Raw genomic sequence first — 16,208 nt, 5'->3', positions numbered from 1 at the left:
ACACTTGTACCCATCGCTTAAAAATTACAGGCATTTTACATGAAAACCTTCTGGAGACTGAGTGTGTTGTTTGAGAATGTGGCTGACCTGCTATGTAGCAATGCTGAGCTCACACAGCTTTCCAGACTTGCTATCCTACAGACAGCAGGGTCCGATCGCGTCCTGGTGCAGTCAGGTTGATTTCTGAAAGCGACACTCATTGGCTGCTGCTCCAGCAGACTCCTGGAGCTTTCTCTTTCTCTCCCCTTCTTCCTTCCCTGTCCCTTGTTTTTCTCAGCAGACTCCTGGAGCTTTCTCTTTCTCTCCCCTTCTTCCTTCCCTGTCCCTTGTTTTTCTCAGCAGACTCCTGGAGCTTTCTCTTTCTCTCCCCTTCTTCCTTCCCTGTCCCTTGTTTTTCTCAGCAGACTCCTGGAGCTTTCTCTTTTTCTCCCCTTCTTCCTTCCCTGTCTTTTGTTTTTCTCAGTCCTGGGATGGATAGTGCTGAACCTAGAAGCTTCTCTTGTTTCTGTGACAGAAGACCTAATGAAAGCCACTTAAGGAAGGAAGAGTTTTTCTCAGCTGATGGTTCTAGTTCGTCAGAGCAGGACGCTGCCTTGGTGGTAGGGACATGACACAGCTGTCACATTATGTCATAGTCAGGAGACAGGGAGAAATGAATGCTGGCGCTCAACCCACTTTCTCTTTTGTATGCAGTCCAGGACCCCACCCCCACAGAACGGTGCCACCCACAGTTAGGATGGGCATTCCTACCTTGTTTAATTTAATCTAGATAACCTCTCACAGACATGGCTGGAGACCTGTCTCTGTGGTGATTCCAGATCCTGGCAAGTTAACAGTATCAACCATCATGCGTGCACTAAGCCAGTGCTGCTCCACTGAGCAGCATCCCCAGCCTTCAAGAAACATTCCTGTCTCACTGATGCTTTACCTACACAATGGCCCCGGCTCCTAATGCAGCCTGCAGTGAAAGCAAAACCCAGTGCACCATGATTCAAACACAGCCACACAGCAGGGGTGAAGGCAAGAAGTGGCTGAGACTATTGGAAGAGGACAGGTGTTGTGATTGATGGCACGGGGGAGGTGACCCTGGCAGATCCCATGGCAGGTGGGAGACAGACAGATACATCACTCAGAGTTTGGATATAGAGTTTATTTAGTGGGTATTGGGAGGGTATAAGCTTAAGGGAGTATGGGGAAGAGAGAGAAAGAGAGAGAGAGAGAGAGAGAGAGAGAGAGAGAGAGAGAAGAAAGGGGGAGGAGGAGGCAAAGGCTACCTCTTCAGAAGAACTGACAGAAAAAGGAAGAGAGAGAAGGCAGAAGATCAACTTGCCACAACAGGAAGGGGGAGATTGGGATTGGGAGTAAGCAGAGCTTGTCTCTTAAAACAACAGGGTACCAGGTGACAGTGCTGGCCAACATAATTATAATTATAACATCAGGGACATGGGAAGCAGCAAAAGTAACTAAGCTGCCTTTGGCAAGAATGTAAAACTGGGTCATTTTTTTAGTTTGCAATCACCCGTGTGGGAGAGCCTCTGGCCCTGCACTTAACTTCTCAGTTAAGGCAGCAAGGTGGCAAAAAGAACCTGGACAAGCCTTAGATATGTAGATTCTACAGGATGAGGCCTCTGTATGGAAACGTCAGGGCAAGTCAGGCAGAAACTTCATGTTGAAGCTATGCTGAACAAGCTGGCGGCTGCTGTCCTAAAGTGTTAAAGTCATCTGGGGCAGTAACATCAAGAGAAAAACAAAAACAAACAAACAAACAAAAAAAACCCCAGCATACTGAGATAAATTCAACATAAGGTTAAGAACCTCTGTGGAAGACCATATTCCTTGGTGAATAGAAATGGCTTTCTCCCAACCGGCAGCCTACAAAGTCTGTGACCTCAAAGCTGGATGCCACTCTGACCCCTCATCTCCCATCGCAGTACTGGCTCTCCAAGGCTGTCATAGTCCTGCCAAGACAACTGTGTGATGGAATCACGAATTCTGAGAAATCCTGGCCTGCTCCTGACCTGACAATCAGTGTCCTTCAATCCTTGGCAGACCCTGTGTTCCTAGTTTCGCCAGTGTCTGGCTAGAGTTGGGGTTCTCTTCCTGGCCCCTGCCTGAACATTTAAGGTCTGATGCTGTCCACCAATACCACACTCTACACTTCCTTGACTAATCCCACCTAGTGGCTTAGCTAGCCAATGTCCAGACTCAAACACTTTCTACTTTGCTGTCCTTTGGCTTCAGGGAATTCTAATCTGTGCCTTGTTGGGTGGGAACATTCTTGCCTCATTCCAGTGAGTTACATTCTAATAATGAAAGAATTGTAGAATTGTACCCTTATGTATTATCCCAATGGAACATGAATTCTAATTGGCCTTAATAATAAAAACCCAGAGTCAGATATCAGGATAAATGCTAAAAGATCAAATAGACAAAGGAGCAAACCCTAGCCACCTCTTACCTTGCCAACTTCTTAACCGAAAGGGGGCCAAACTCTAGTCTCACCCTGCCTTATCCCTCATAGGACCCAGCCAGGACAAGCTCAATAGAGGCCCAAGTATCAGTAATTTACCCCAAGGCAATATCTGATTCCAAGAAAGACCACAAACTGAGACCACCCATGTACCACCAAGGAACAGACCATCCAAAGGAAATTCCTAATGTTCTAACCACTGTAGATAGGATCACCCACCAACACACACCCATTGCTTTTTTCCAGGACACCCCTAGACAAATGTCAGCCAATCAGAGGTTGTAAACCTTAGAAATCCCTCATCCCAACCTCTGCTGTTATAAAAAAACCCCACCCCAACTGAGCTCAGGACTCTCTGATTGTGCTAATGTATTGAACAGGCAGAGGGTCTGAGTTTGAACTTGAATAAGAGTAAAGGCTCTTTGCTTTTACACACAGACTCATTCTCCTATTTGGTTTTGGGGGGACTTTGTGATCTGGGCATAACACTCCCCTCCCAGCTACACCATTTCCTGTTTCCTCTCCCCGGGTGCTAGGATTCAAGGTGTGTGCCACCACTGCCTGGCCTCTATGGTTAACTAGTGGCTTAGCTCTGCCCTCTGATCTCCACACAAGCTTTATTTGTTTGAGCACAAACAAGATATCACCACATCCCAATCTGTCCTTGTGAGGCCTGGGATCCAGAAATACATCTAGAAAAGACCATCCTAGAGGTCAGCATATCAGCATGGGTCCAGTCCTCTTCCTACTTATCAAGTCACTAGCCACACAGGAAGTCAGTATCTTCACTGCCAAGGGCTCCAGAAAAGGAGTGCAGCCAAGCCTTCTAGGCAGCACAGTAGCGCCAGTCCATGTCCTCATTAAGATCTGATTCCTTGTGCGGCTTGAGTTTGCTGAGGAAGGAGCAGTGGAGAGCTAACAGGGGGGCCGTCCAAGCCAGGCACACTCTCCATCTTACTTCTGCCCTGAGCACCAGGTGTGGAAAGAAGTCTCCTGCTTTCAGGTGCTCCTGGGGTCTCTCTTGCTCTTGAGGACACCAACAACATCTCATTAATCCTCATGGAAAAAGGCAGAATGTGGCGTGCAGCAACAGCTTCGTTTATGTTTGGTAAGAATCAACAGCTGTGTGCAACTCCATGCTGGCTCTCCCAATTAAGTATGCCCTCAATTAATACCATTTGAACTCAGTTATCATTAACAAAGGTTAGGGGGACCTTTCCAAAATGTTGGCTTGGGAAACTGAAAATTTTTTAAAGTAATTTTTAAAATTTAAAAAATTTTGAAAGTAATGATTCACCTTCCATTTAGATAACACATAATCTTTACCCCAAACCCCTTAATTTAGGTCCCATCAAACCGAATGGCAAAGCTCCCTTTTTCAAAGCTGATGTCACCGGTCCATGCTGCTTCAACATTATTAGTTTGTTGTTTAGGAGACAGAATCTCAGATCCAGCTGAGGCTGAGAGCAACCAATTGGATGTAATTGACTACAAATTTTCATTTGGACAAATTTAAAATATTTTTCTAAAAATGAGGTTATTTTCTTCTAACACGGACAAGAAATTGCATCTTCCATCCAGCAGTAATTCTGATGCCTACATTGGAATCTTGAGTAATAACTGCATTTGGTTCTTTTTCCTTTGATGGGAAGCACTTAGGTAGGAAGGGGCTTATTTTGGCCATAGTTTGAGGAGAAACAACTCATAATGTGGTAGGGGGAAGGCATGGTGGGGGGAGAAGCTGAGACTCCTTGTGTCCTCATACTACTTGACAGGAAGTAGAGACCAGACGGGAAATGGGACTGGGATAAAAATCCTCAAGGACATCATCCCCATGACTTACTTCCTCTGGTAACCTCCATCTTCCAAAGTGGAGCAACAGCTGGTGACACGGCATCCAGACACTTGAACCTCTGAGTGGCATTCCGCATGCAAACCAAAGTGACAACCCAGATACGTGACTGGGTATGCAAATACCTGCTTGAGATAGAAGGCATGTACTCCTCACCTTCTTAGCCCTTCAGACTGTGCTCACAGGACCAGCTGCAGATTAGCAGAGCCAGCACCCAGCCTAAAAGGAGATCTGTTCCACTTTTCCCTGATGCCAACTCAGTGTCCTGAATATTGTCCTAGACACAAAAAACTGACAAGACACTTTGTAGACCTATTGATGTCAAGGCCTTCATTTGGTCGGAGTCTTGATGACTTCCCAGGGCAGATTGACTCCAGACAAAGCTGTAACTATGTCCAAGATTGTCCTTGTGCCTCCACTATCACTGCACTTTCCCCACATCCTCTGAAGCATCTCTGTCCTGTAAACACATTCTGGATCTCCAGACCTGCAGGTGGACCTCCTCCTTTCTCTGCTCACTAGACAAGCTTGACGCACGGATGTGAGGGATTGGATTTAATATTCTAAAGAGTGTTCTTGAGCTGGGCATGTGGCTCAGTGGTAAGAGCATTTGCCTAGCAAGCATGGGCCCCTGAGTTCAGTTCCTAGTATCACAAGAAAGAAAAGGTGTGTTCTCAAAGAACGAAAATGAGGTGCAGAGGTGGGGAGTGGGGTATGGAATCATGCGTCTGTGTTTATATTTGAGCATATGGAAGGACTCGGTGCCTTCATATACAACAAATGAGTCCAAAGTCTCTTCTTGCAGGAGCATTGCATGGCTGTGATGTCAGCCTTGATTACATGTTGGAGTCACTTGGAAAGGGTCTGAACCCTGCTGGTGTCTGGGACTTACTCCAGCCTAGGCAATCAGACTCCCCAGCCGCTGCTGGCATCACAGAACACTCAGGAGTCTGGCATTGGCAGAGGTGGCACAATTTTGAAGGAAGAAGTTGTTTTTGTCATATTCTAGTATCTTTTTTATAAAAAGAGATGGCAATTCCAATCTTAACACCACATGTTTGGCCAGCAGGCATCTGTCCAAAGAAGGGGCTCGGTAACATTGGTTCCTTACTGAAGGTGGCCCCCATGCTGGACTGGGCTTACTCCCAGACCCTGGATTAGGCATAAACCCTACCCAAACACCTGTTTCCAGAGAGATCCTTTATTAAGGATAGAAAGGGAAGAAGAGAAAAGGGAGGTCTGTGTTAGAGGGGCTAGGATGCGGTGGTAAAGGAGATAGGGGATGAGGGAGAAGGGGAAGAGGACAAGGGAAAGGAGGAAGGGCTATTTTTTCCAGATGGACAAGGGACTGCCTCCGGATAGAGGGGAGACAGATGTGCACACAGGCAAACGGTGGTTTATAAAGGTAAAGATGTCATACTGTGTGAGGATGAGGTGTTTAATTTTAATCGGGCATGTTAATAAGGTGAACCAGACAGGGATTTTGATTGCTGGACTTTGGCAGTCAGCCTAAGGAGGAGGAAGTGGCCAAATAAGGGAACAGACCTTAGTGACTACCTTTAGGAATGTAATCTACTGGTTTTTAGCAAGGCAGAGGATAGGCAGAAGGGCCAGGCCTGCTAGAGGCACGTGCTCAAGCGGGCTTGTGTCCCTTCACGTCTTCCTAGTCTGTGAGGAATCTAAGGCAGAAATTACACATCAGAAGAACCAGGTACCATGCTCGGCTCTTTCTAAGCAACAGCCACTTCTCTTTTTAAAGGAAGCAAACTTCCTTTGACAGTCCTTTGAACCACCCAGAACAACTCCTCTCGACTCCAAGGCACCCTCACACCTTAACAACTTTTAACCTCACTCCAGAGATGGTCGGGGTAAGGGGATTATGTGTGTGTGCGTGCGCATATGTGCACACACATGAGCACACCGGTATGCACGCACATGGATGTGGAGACCAGGGAACAATTCAGAGATATCCACCTTGTTTAGGAACAGAGTCTCCCGCTGAATTTGGAGTTCACCAAGTAATAGTTTCCTCTGAGACTAAAACAGTCCATACTGCTAGGGCAGTGTAGAAGCGTAGATGCACGCCTTTGATTCCAGCACTCAGTAGGCAAAGGAAGTTGAATTTCTGTGAGTTTGAGGCCAGTCTGGTCTACAGAGCAAATTGCAGGACAACCAGGACTACCCAGAGTGACCCCGTCTCCAAAAAAATCAAATCAACCTCCCCCCCCCCCAAATATTCCATCTTGTAGGAAGTTCCTTAACAACTCAAAGTAGTTTCACAAACAGATCAGATTCACTAGGCCTCTCCCTGCCAGAGTAAGCAATAAAAAGTTAACAGAAGGAAGTTGAACTGCAAAGAAGACTCTCACACAAGCAAAACTAAAAAAGAAAAAAAAATACCTGGCAGAGGTTTAGATCACCTGGGCACCTGGAAAGGATGCTCTCCAACCTGAGCAGCTGCCTGCAGACTGCAGTGTGCTCCAGGTTCCCAGCTCTGTGAGCTGTCACTCACGCTGGGGTGGACTTTGGTGATGCAGCTGCATTGGAGTTATTCTGTTCCTGTAAGCAACCCCTCACCCATATTCCTGTAAGTAATCCCAATAAACATCCAGCTGGACCCTGTACTCTGGTCTGTTGCGGGCTCCCTATCTGGGGTGAAGAGGTGTGTGTTGCATCTCCACAGGAAAATGTTTGTTACACACCAACTAGGCTGGGCTGGCGATGAAGTCCTAGGGAATCTATCTGCCTGCCTCTCTGGTGCCATGATTTAAAACACACGCTATCATGACTGTCTTCTCTGGGCCCTATGGAGTGAACTCAGGTCAATGTGTTTGCAAGGCTAAGCTTCCCGCCCAACCCATGGGTATTAGTATTTTTGAAGAGGTTTCTAAAGTAAGTTAAAGAATGAATCCAATGGTCCGAAAATAGATTTATCTTCCAGCTCTGCCTCTTACAACATGACCTTAGACACGGCCCACAAATTGCCCCATATTGTAAGTGGAGATGTCATTTGACTTACAGCCATATGGATAAAATGTAATGTAAGTTAGAGACTTTTAAAGCCACAAAGCTCTGGGTGAGTTCAGCCTTTATCATTTTGAAGATGGGAGACTTCCAGGCTAGTTGTATAAAGGTGCACAGCTTTTCCAAGATTCTCTAATACTTGGAGAAGGATGGAGGAAAACACCAATGCGCCCGATGGCGAATGGTTAGTGCTTATTTCTGCCACACAGTGTCTCCTTCCTCAGTGGCTTCCTCCTGTCCTACAAAACTCCCCCACTGGCTGGACTTGGCGCAAGCGTGGAGCAGTTTGCTATTCTGCTCACGCAGGTTCTGGGCATCAGGTTTGATTTAGCTGCCAGAGCAGTAGGTTGCTGGGATATTTTCAAGCCTTCAGCCCTTGGCACTGCAAAGCAGCCTGAATGTCAGCCAAAAAAGGGATTGAGATGTGAGCTAGCCTTATGTCCGCAAATGCCATTCCTTACTCCGGTAATAAGGGGGAACAATGAATGTCCCCCTTGAGACTCACCTTTGTGGTACGTTTTAAATATCAAGAAAGATGAAATGGGAAGCTTCAGAAATGCTTCTCCTCCCTGCTCCCCTGGGCATTCAGATGCCCACTGTCTCCTGCGGCCCCACAATGTTCCAATGTGTCTTTACTCGGTGGTTCTCAGTCTTGACCTATCATTTGGGGGTCTGGGAGAAACCAGCACCTCAAGCCTGATTCCAGACATGCTAGTATTTGGAAGATGGCTCAGCTGGTAAAGCTCTTGCCTCAGAAATACTAGGACCAGAGTTAGATTCCCAGAACCCATGCAAAAATGCTGGCCTGAGAGCACCCCCAACCCATCCACCAAACCCTGCAAGCTACAAGTCTCACTCCCCCCCCCAAACACTCTTACTCCCCCACCCCACAACCTCAGTGGAACTCTGAAACACAGCCTGATACTACACAGAGAGGACCAAGAGGTGAGAGACCACCCAACTGGCAGGACACCCCACTCCCTAGGCCCTCCATACCGGGATAAAACCTCACCACCCACACCTGCCTCAGCTTCTCTAGCCAGCTAGCAGGCACGTTTCTTGCAGGTAGGTTGTTCCAACACCCTAATCCCATCCATCAGACCCTGCAAGTTACAAGTCCCACTTCGCCCCCAAATAGTCCTAGTCCCCCACTCTGTAACCTCAGTGGAACTCTGAAACACAGCCTGCTACTACACAGAGAGGACCAAGAGAGGAACTCTAGAGCACAGGCTGTGACTGAACAGAGTGAACCAATAGAGTGAAACAGACCAAGAAAGCAAGGCAAGAGAGAGGGCCAAGAGAGACCTCAGCGGCTCCCTGAGACACAGACAGCGACAGTACAGAGCAGACTAAGAACAGTTCCCAAAGACACAGACAGTCACTGCAAAGATTGAACCAAGATGCAAAGACACTGCCAGCACCAATTGGAGGAAGAGATGGGTAGGCACCAATGCAATAATTCATCCAACAACCTAAAAAATGACATGGTAACACCAGAACCCAGTGGTCATACAACAGGAAGACTTGATCATCCTACCCCAGAAGAAGCAGAAGAAAATTATTTTAAACATAACTTTATGACGATGATGGAGGCCTTTAAAGAGGAAATGAAAAATTCCCTTAAAGAAATGGAGGAAAAGACAAAAAAATATTGGAAGGACTCAATAAATCTCTCAAAGAAACACAAGAAAACCAAGAAAAAGATGATAAAATAGGTGAAGCAAACAGTTCAAGCCTTGAAGACTAAAATAGAGGCAATAAAGAAAACACAAACAGAGAATTCTGGATATGGAAAATCTGAGTAAATGAATGGGAACTACAGAGGCAAGCATAACCAACAGAATACAAGAGATGGAAGAGAAAGGGAGTGATACCAGAGAGAGATACAGAGAGAGAGAGAGAGAGGAGAGAGAAGAAGATGGGGGACAGACAGAGTATTGCCTCTTCAGAAGGGGGCTGCTGAAGGAAGCCCCTAGCAGGAAGAGGGAGATTGGGAGTGGGTGGAGTTTGTCTCTTAAAGGGACAGGGTACTGACAGGGAAGGCCAGCATAGTCATAACACTGTTCTTAACAGATTCCCTACAAATAGACATGAGAGGGAAGTGTTGCAAACAAATAGACACAGGAGATGAAGATGACGGCAGTCAGAATCTTCACTGACAAGGATCATTACCCAGAAGCCAGAGAAAGATTTCAACTACAGATTTCTGGTAACCCTGGAAACCCACTTCCGTAGCAGGGGCTACAAGTCCTCCAAGGACAAGTGTGAAGATTAGAAATGTAATTAGAGAAAGGCGAACGGAGGAGCCACCGTGGAAGACATCTGCCCTCACATCTGTGAGCCCTCCTCTGCCAGGCGAAGCCCAGGGTAAAATACTGCATCCGGGTCAGCCAAACATCCAAGTCAAGGTTGGCTAGCATTGCCTCCAGGATCCTGCACAGTTGTCCTGCCTGATCAAACTTCAGGTACCACCAGTGTTATGCCCAGATCACGGAGTCCCCCAAACACCAACAAGGAGACCAAATCCTGTATGTAAAAGCAAAGAGCCTTTATTCAAGACTCTCTGTGTGTCCAATGCACTGGAGTGATTGAAGAGCCATGAGTTCAGTTGGGGTGAGGTTCTTATAATAGCAGAGGATGGGGTAAGAGATTTCGAAGGTTCAGGACCCCTGACTGGCTGACATTTGTCTCGCGGTACCTGGTGAAAGGTGATGGCTGTGTGCTGTGCTGAGGGACAGCACACATAGCTTCAGACTGGACACACACAAATAGTTTGTGTGAAGGAGACACGGAATAGCCTTGGGAGGCTCCCTGGCAGGCTGGCCAGACCACCAGGGAGTCACCTCATTAGCAAGACAGTGTGTGCTTAGGAAGCACAGTCCGTGCAAACCTGTGAGAGGAAGTCTTTCTCAGAATGGCAATGTGCTGGCGAGTTGCCACTTAACTTTCTTCTGAGTTAGTCCATTCAAAGGTTACTCGAGTGCTATCCTGAAACAAATGTCCTATGGGAAATATATCAAAATCTGCCCTGCTGAACTCTTGGGAAGTTGTAGGTTCCTCTACCCAATGAAAACTGAGCAGAAGGGATGCCAAGAGCTAGAAAGGGGCTTCTCATCTCTCTTTCCCTCTTCTCAATGGCAGAAAATGGTCCAGCAAGAGATGGGTGCATCAGCATGCACCTAGCTGTGGGCCCGTCTTAGAAATAGAGCTCAGAAATGAGCCTATGTATTAACATAAACAGAGAGAGAGAGAGAGTTGGGAGTCTCATTTGTTATTATGGCTTGCTTGTCTTACGTGCCCCGGAACCCGTCTTTGTGCGTGTCCAGTCTGAAACACGGTACAGGAAACCAGCGACCAATGACTCCCGTCAGTCTCTGCACTTTCAGTGTGATAGTGAAAATCTGGGCCGCGAATGCTTGCACTCTCCTCCTAAACCTAACAACTAGAACATTAGCTAGAATTTATCACGAGAACAGTACATGAGGGAGGCTGGAGGTTAAGAGTGTTTGCTGGGCAAATTCAGAAAAACAGGTCACAGACACGCAGTCCTACAGACACAGTGCCGGGTCTGATCCCGGCCCCAAAGCACTGTGGTCCCCCACCAGTCACGAAAAGGCTACATGTTCTTTGATGATATCAGGGCATGTGTGTTGTTGTGTTCTTGGTCCCTCTGTTCCATCTCTCTTAACACATTAAGGACCTTAACACAATCTAAGACCCTAGCACCCTATATCACAATAGGGTCCCCTTCCCCCTGACTTGAACAAACTGAACCACTACAGGAGAAGGTTATGAGGGAATCTCAATATCTGCCTCTCTTTTGGACTTTATGTAATGAAATCATCCACTCAACCCTGATCAGGCCACCTGCTTGTCTAGAGAATTACCAGACACTCACACTTGCCTGAAGATTGAATTCTTGTAACGCAGCCGTGATGGTTAGAGGTGTTACTGGCTGTCAGGTGTTCTTCAGGTATGAATTTTCGTTTCTTCTCCCTTTCACTCTTTCAACCATGGAAATGAGATGGCAAGGTTAAAAGGACGCTGGTGTGGACTCTGGGAAAGACAACTCTCATAAGACAGCATCCCCGTGTGACCGTGGGAAGGTCTTTCGTCTCTCAGGACTTTGCCTCATCTCTAAGTCTGGAATAACCACCCAGAGCCTTCTGGTGAGTGTGAGGAGTCTGACTCCCAGGAAACATTCCACAGATGAGAGCTATACCTCATTACCACATTCATCAAGCCCTAGATCCCCTCCTTGTAGACAACAACATGTTAGTGGAGGCTCCTTCATTAACTAATGTATTAAAAGTGTGTGCATGTGTGCTCCCCGATTGCCCAGCTCCAGGAGGCTATGATACCTCGAACTGATAAACTCCTATTTGCCATTTAACTGGTTACCAAATGGCCTGGAACACAATAAACATTCAATACAAATAATAAACAAAATAATGAAGAAATGGGTTTTGAGTAAGGTTGCTCAAACAATTCATCACAAATTATTCTTTCTATTTTCTCCACATAGCTCCCTTTCTGTTCTGTGTCAATCCTGGGCTCGCTTGTGGAAACTCTCAGATGATAGAAGGAGTGTGTGTGTGTGTGTGTGTGTGTGTGTGTGTGTGTGCATGTGTGTTATCACCCGGGCACACACAGCACCCTGAGCTGTTCAGAAGACGATTGTCACATCAAACAAAATAGGCTTCAAACTCATCCTACTGAGCTGTGCATCTGTCCCTGTGTGGTCATTAATGTTCATTTCTTTTTTAAAACTATTATTTGTATTTTATGTGCATGGGTGTTCTGCCTGAATGTACATTTGTGTGAGGGTGCTGGATCCTCTGGCACAGGAGTTGCTGATAGCTGTGAGCTGCCATGTGGGTGCTGGGACTTGCACCCCTGAAAGAGCAGTCAGTGAGTGATCTTAAATGCTGAGCCACATCTCCACCCCCATGTGTTCATCTTCTTTACTGGTCAGGGCCCCAGGGGTTCAGAAGTGAGCAGGACTTTTCTGCTCTGATGGCTGCTATGATTGTTTGCCAGGGGTACACAGGTAACTAGCAAAAGTTACAGCCATCCAGTGTTTTAAATTAGACACAAAAATCAGAATAAAAAATTTAAAATGTAACCAACGCTGCCACTTGTATTTAATTTTGTAGCATGAGGGGTTTGTTCTTGAGTAGCTACGAGATCTTTCCTTACTTGAACCCCATATCTGTCTAGTGTCCGGTAAAACCCCTGCTTGGATGTTCTGTTATATTACAGTGGGATCCATGTTTCTCCAAAGCTTGAGACTGGATTCAGAGATTTATAAGAGCATCAGGGTCCAACACTTGATGAAAATCTTTATCAGCCAAGACTTCATGCTGAAGTTCTACAGAGATACAGAATAGTTCTTCTCCCATGGGTGTGTTCTGTGAGTATAACGTGGGGTTTTGCAGTGGCAAAGCTGTACTGTAGAAACCTGCCTCAGAGTCCCCAGATAAGTAGGTTAAAAAAAAAAAAGGCTGATTTTAGCCACTTCCGCAGAGGGGATGGGTCAGAATTTCAGAGAGAAGCCCCCCAGGTTAAACTTCCACATACTAAACTGTGAGAATCTCTGGGGTGTTGATTAGAGACATGGGTCTAGACTTGAAGTCTAGTTTGTATTCTTCCTGACCTCGGGCCAGTGTCTAACCTCCCCAGACCTTAGCATCCCACCCACACATCTGAAAAACTACTTTCATACATTGAAGATAAAATGAAGCCAGGGATTAGGCATAGACAGCATGATTCTCTCTCTGGCATACCAATCCCAGGGATCTTGTTAAAATGCAAATTTGGAGTCAGTGGATGTGAATCTGGGCCTCAGATGAACTTTTCCTAGTAAGTCTCTGGTAAAGCCAATGCTACGGTCCTCATCTGCACTTTAGGTAATTACTGGGTCCGTCACAAGACCCTGGCGATGGTTATCTCTTTCATTACTCATCTGGGGGAGATGGATAGAACATGGGCACTGTTTATTTTTAGCTTGTCTTTTTAAAAATTCAGATTCTTAGGCTCTTACTTAGAAAACACTGAGCACTACCCCAGAAAGAGCCCAGGAATCTATGTTCGTAAACTGTGTGCCAGGATGGGCACCCAGAGGCCCTGCAGTAATTAGCATGTCACATGAATATTGTCTGGCAACCAGTGAGAGGCTCCCCAGGGTCTCCCTACTGAAACCTCTTATTCACCATGGTGCCTGTCTACAAGGTTCCTGCCAGAGTCACCATATCAAAAAAGAAGGAAAATTTTGTTCCTAGACCTCAGACTGCTCTGAACCCTCTAGCAATTGCACGGCGTCTCCTACACCCCTCTGATCCTTACCACACAACGGAAAAGGAGGTTGCAAGGCGCCAACATCAAGCATCTCCAACTCCATTGTTTGCCAGCTGTGGGGTCTCAGACATGATATTTGCACTCTGTGCCTCAGATGCCCCATTTATAACATGGGAAAGTGTCCAGTCTGTTTCCTCACAAACATGTTAGCTCGTAAATTGTCCTGGTGCTTTAGGATCCTAGGTCTCAGCAGAAAAGGAACATGCCGATGCACGCGGTGCAATGCAAGTTGGTGGATACATAAGTAATTACTTTGCCAAAGAAGCATAAAAAGAAAAAAGACCGGAAGCCATTACAAGAAGATGATGTAGCTGAAATACAACATGCTGAAGAATTTCTTATCAAACCAGAATCCAGAGTAGCCCAATTGGACACTTCTCAGTGACCCTTGTTACTAAAGAATTTTGATAAGCTAAATGTAAGGACAACACACTATACACCGATTCCTTGTGTGTTGAAATACAGAGCGGCGGGCTGTGTCCCGCCACCCAGCTAGCTTTACCCGAAATAATTACACGGAAACTGTATTCTTTTAAACACTGCCTGACCCATTAGTTTCAGTTTCTTATTGGCTAGCTTTTACATATTGATCTAAGCCATTTCTATTAATCTGTGTAGCCCACGAGCTGGCTTACCAGGAATGATCTTAACCTGCGTCTGTCTGGAGTGGGAGAATCATGGCAACTCCCTCACTCAGCTTCTTTCTCCCAGCATTCCGTTCTGTTTACTCCGCCTACCTAAGGGTTGGCCTATCAAATGGGTCTAGGCAGTTTCTTTATTAATAAGAAATCACTCCCACATCACTTGTGGTTCAAATCCTTTGAAGAGGGAGACTGGGGACTATATCAGGACAGGTTTCATTAATCTTGACAAGCCTTCTAACCCCTCTTCCCATGAGGTGGTAGCCTGGATCCGACGAATACTTCGGGTAGAGAAGACAGGTCACAGTGGCACACTAGATCCCAAAGTGAGCGGTTGTTTAATTGTGTGCATTGAACGAGCCACTCGTTTGGTGAAATCACAGCAGAGCGCAGGTAAAGAGGACGTGGGAATTGTCCGCCTGCACAGTGCTATTGAAGGCGGCACTCAGCTTTCTAGGGCCCTAGAAACTCTGACAGGTGCCCTGTTTCAGCGACCCCCACTTATTGCTGCAGTAAAGAGGCAGCTTCGAGTGAGGACGATCTACGAGAGCAAAATGATAGAATATGATCCTGAAAGAAGATTAGGAATCTTTTGGGTGAGCTGTGAAGCCGGCACGTACATTCGGACACTATGCATACACCTTGGCTTGTTACTGGGGGTTGGTGTTCAGATGCAGGAACTTCGGAGGGTGCGTTCTGGAGTCATGAGTGAAAAGGACCACATGGTGACGATGCATGATGTACTCGATGCTCAGTGGCTGTATGATAACCATAAGGATGAGACTTACTTGAGGCGTGTTGTTTACCCTTTGGAAAAGCTGCTGACATCTCATAAACGTCTGGTTATGAAAGATAGTGCAGTGGATGCAATATGCTATGGGGCCAAGATCATGCTTCCTGGTGTTCTCCGATATGAGGATGGCATTGAGGTCAACCAGGAGATTGTGGTCATTACCACCAAGGGGGAAGCGATCTGCATGGCTATTGCATTGATGACTACAGCCGTGATTTCTACCTGTGATCATGGTATAGTAGCCAAGATAAAGAGGGTGATCATGGAGAGAGACACTTATCCTCAGAAGTGGGGTTTGGGTCCAAAGGCAAGTCAGAAGAAGATGATGATCAAGCAGGGCCTTCTGGACAAGCATGGCAAACCCACAGATAACACCCCTGCCACCTAGAAACAGGGCTACATTGATTACAGTGATTCTGGCAGGAAAACACTGGTTGCTGAAGCAATACAAACTCAATTAACTGCTGATGCAGTAAAAGCCATAAAAAGGAAGCGGGAGAGTGAAAGTGATGAGAACTCTCCAGTAGTTTCCCAGTTAATGAAGAAGGAAAAGAAGAAAAGAAGGATAAGAAGCCTAAAACTGTGTTAGAAAGTGGGGGCGAAGCTGGACATGGGGACAGTGATACCAGCAAAAAGAAAAAGAAGAAGAAAGTAAAAGTGGTGGAAGATATGTCTGAATAGTAAAAGCAACTTGAATCATTATGTCAAGCTGGGAAAAGAAATGAAAGCCTTATTGAGAAAACATTTTGTTGAGGGAGTAGAACAGAAGTCCCAAACAGAATACAGAGTTCTGGTACACTTTAGCTGCCACTTGTGATCTCAGTGGTTAGGGTGTGGCCATCTTGTCCTGTCCTGCTTTAAGGATATGCAAGATGAAAAGCAGGTTTTTGCCACTGACCCCTCTGCTTGAGTGGGGGAACACACCTTCAGACATGAAACTGCCTAGTAACTATCTGCAGCTATTTATTAGTGGCCATTTTAAACAATGCCATAGATAGTCCTCTCCTAGTTTGCTTTTTTTAATGTTTGCAAAAATTAAATCTGCTGAATAAAATAGCATAGGACCTTCTG

The 16,208-nt window shown here is 46.2% G+C and overlaps 1 pseudogene; it reads left to right on the top strand.

The window, feature by feature from the left end:
* Nucleotides 1-14,544: 14,544 nt before the first annotated feature.
* Nucleotides 14,545-15,899, top strand: LOC121451908 (annotated as a pseudogene).
* The last annotated feature ends 309 nt before the right edge of the window (nucleotides 15,900-16,208 follow it).

Source organism: Microtus oregoni, unplaced genomic scaffold (assembly GCF_018167655.1).
Source record: "Microtus oregoni isolate MIOR12 unplaced genomic scaffold, Mior012 000008F_ref0000371, whole genome shotgun sequence".
In the NCBI taxonomy this organism is placed as follows: Eukaryota; Metazoa; Chordata; class Mammalia; order Rodentia; family Cricetidae; genus Microtus; species Microtus oregoni.
The sequence above is the reverse complement of the archived record's forward strand: the minus strand, read 5'-3'. Positions and strand labels throughout refer to the sequence as shown.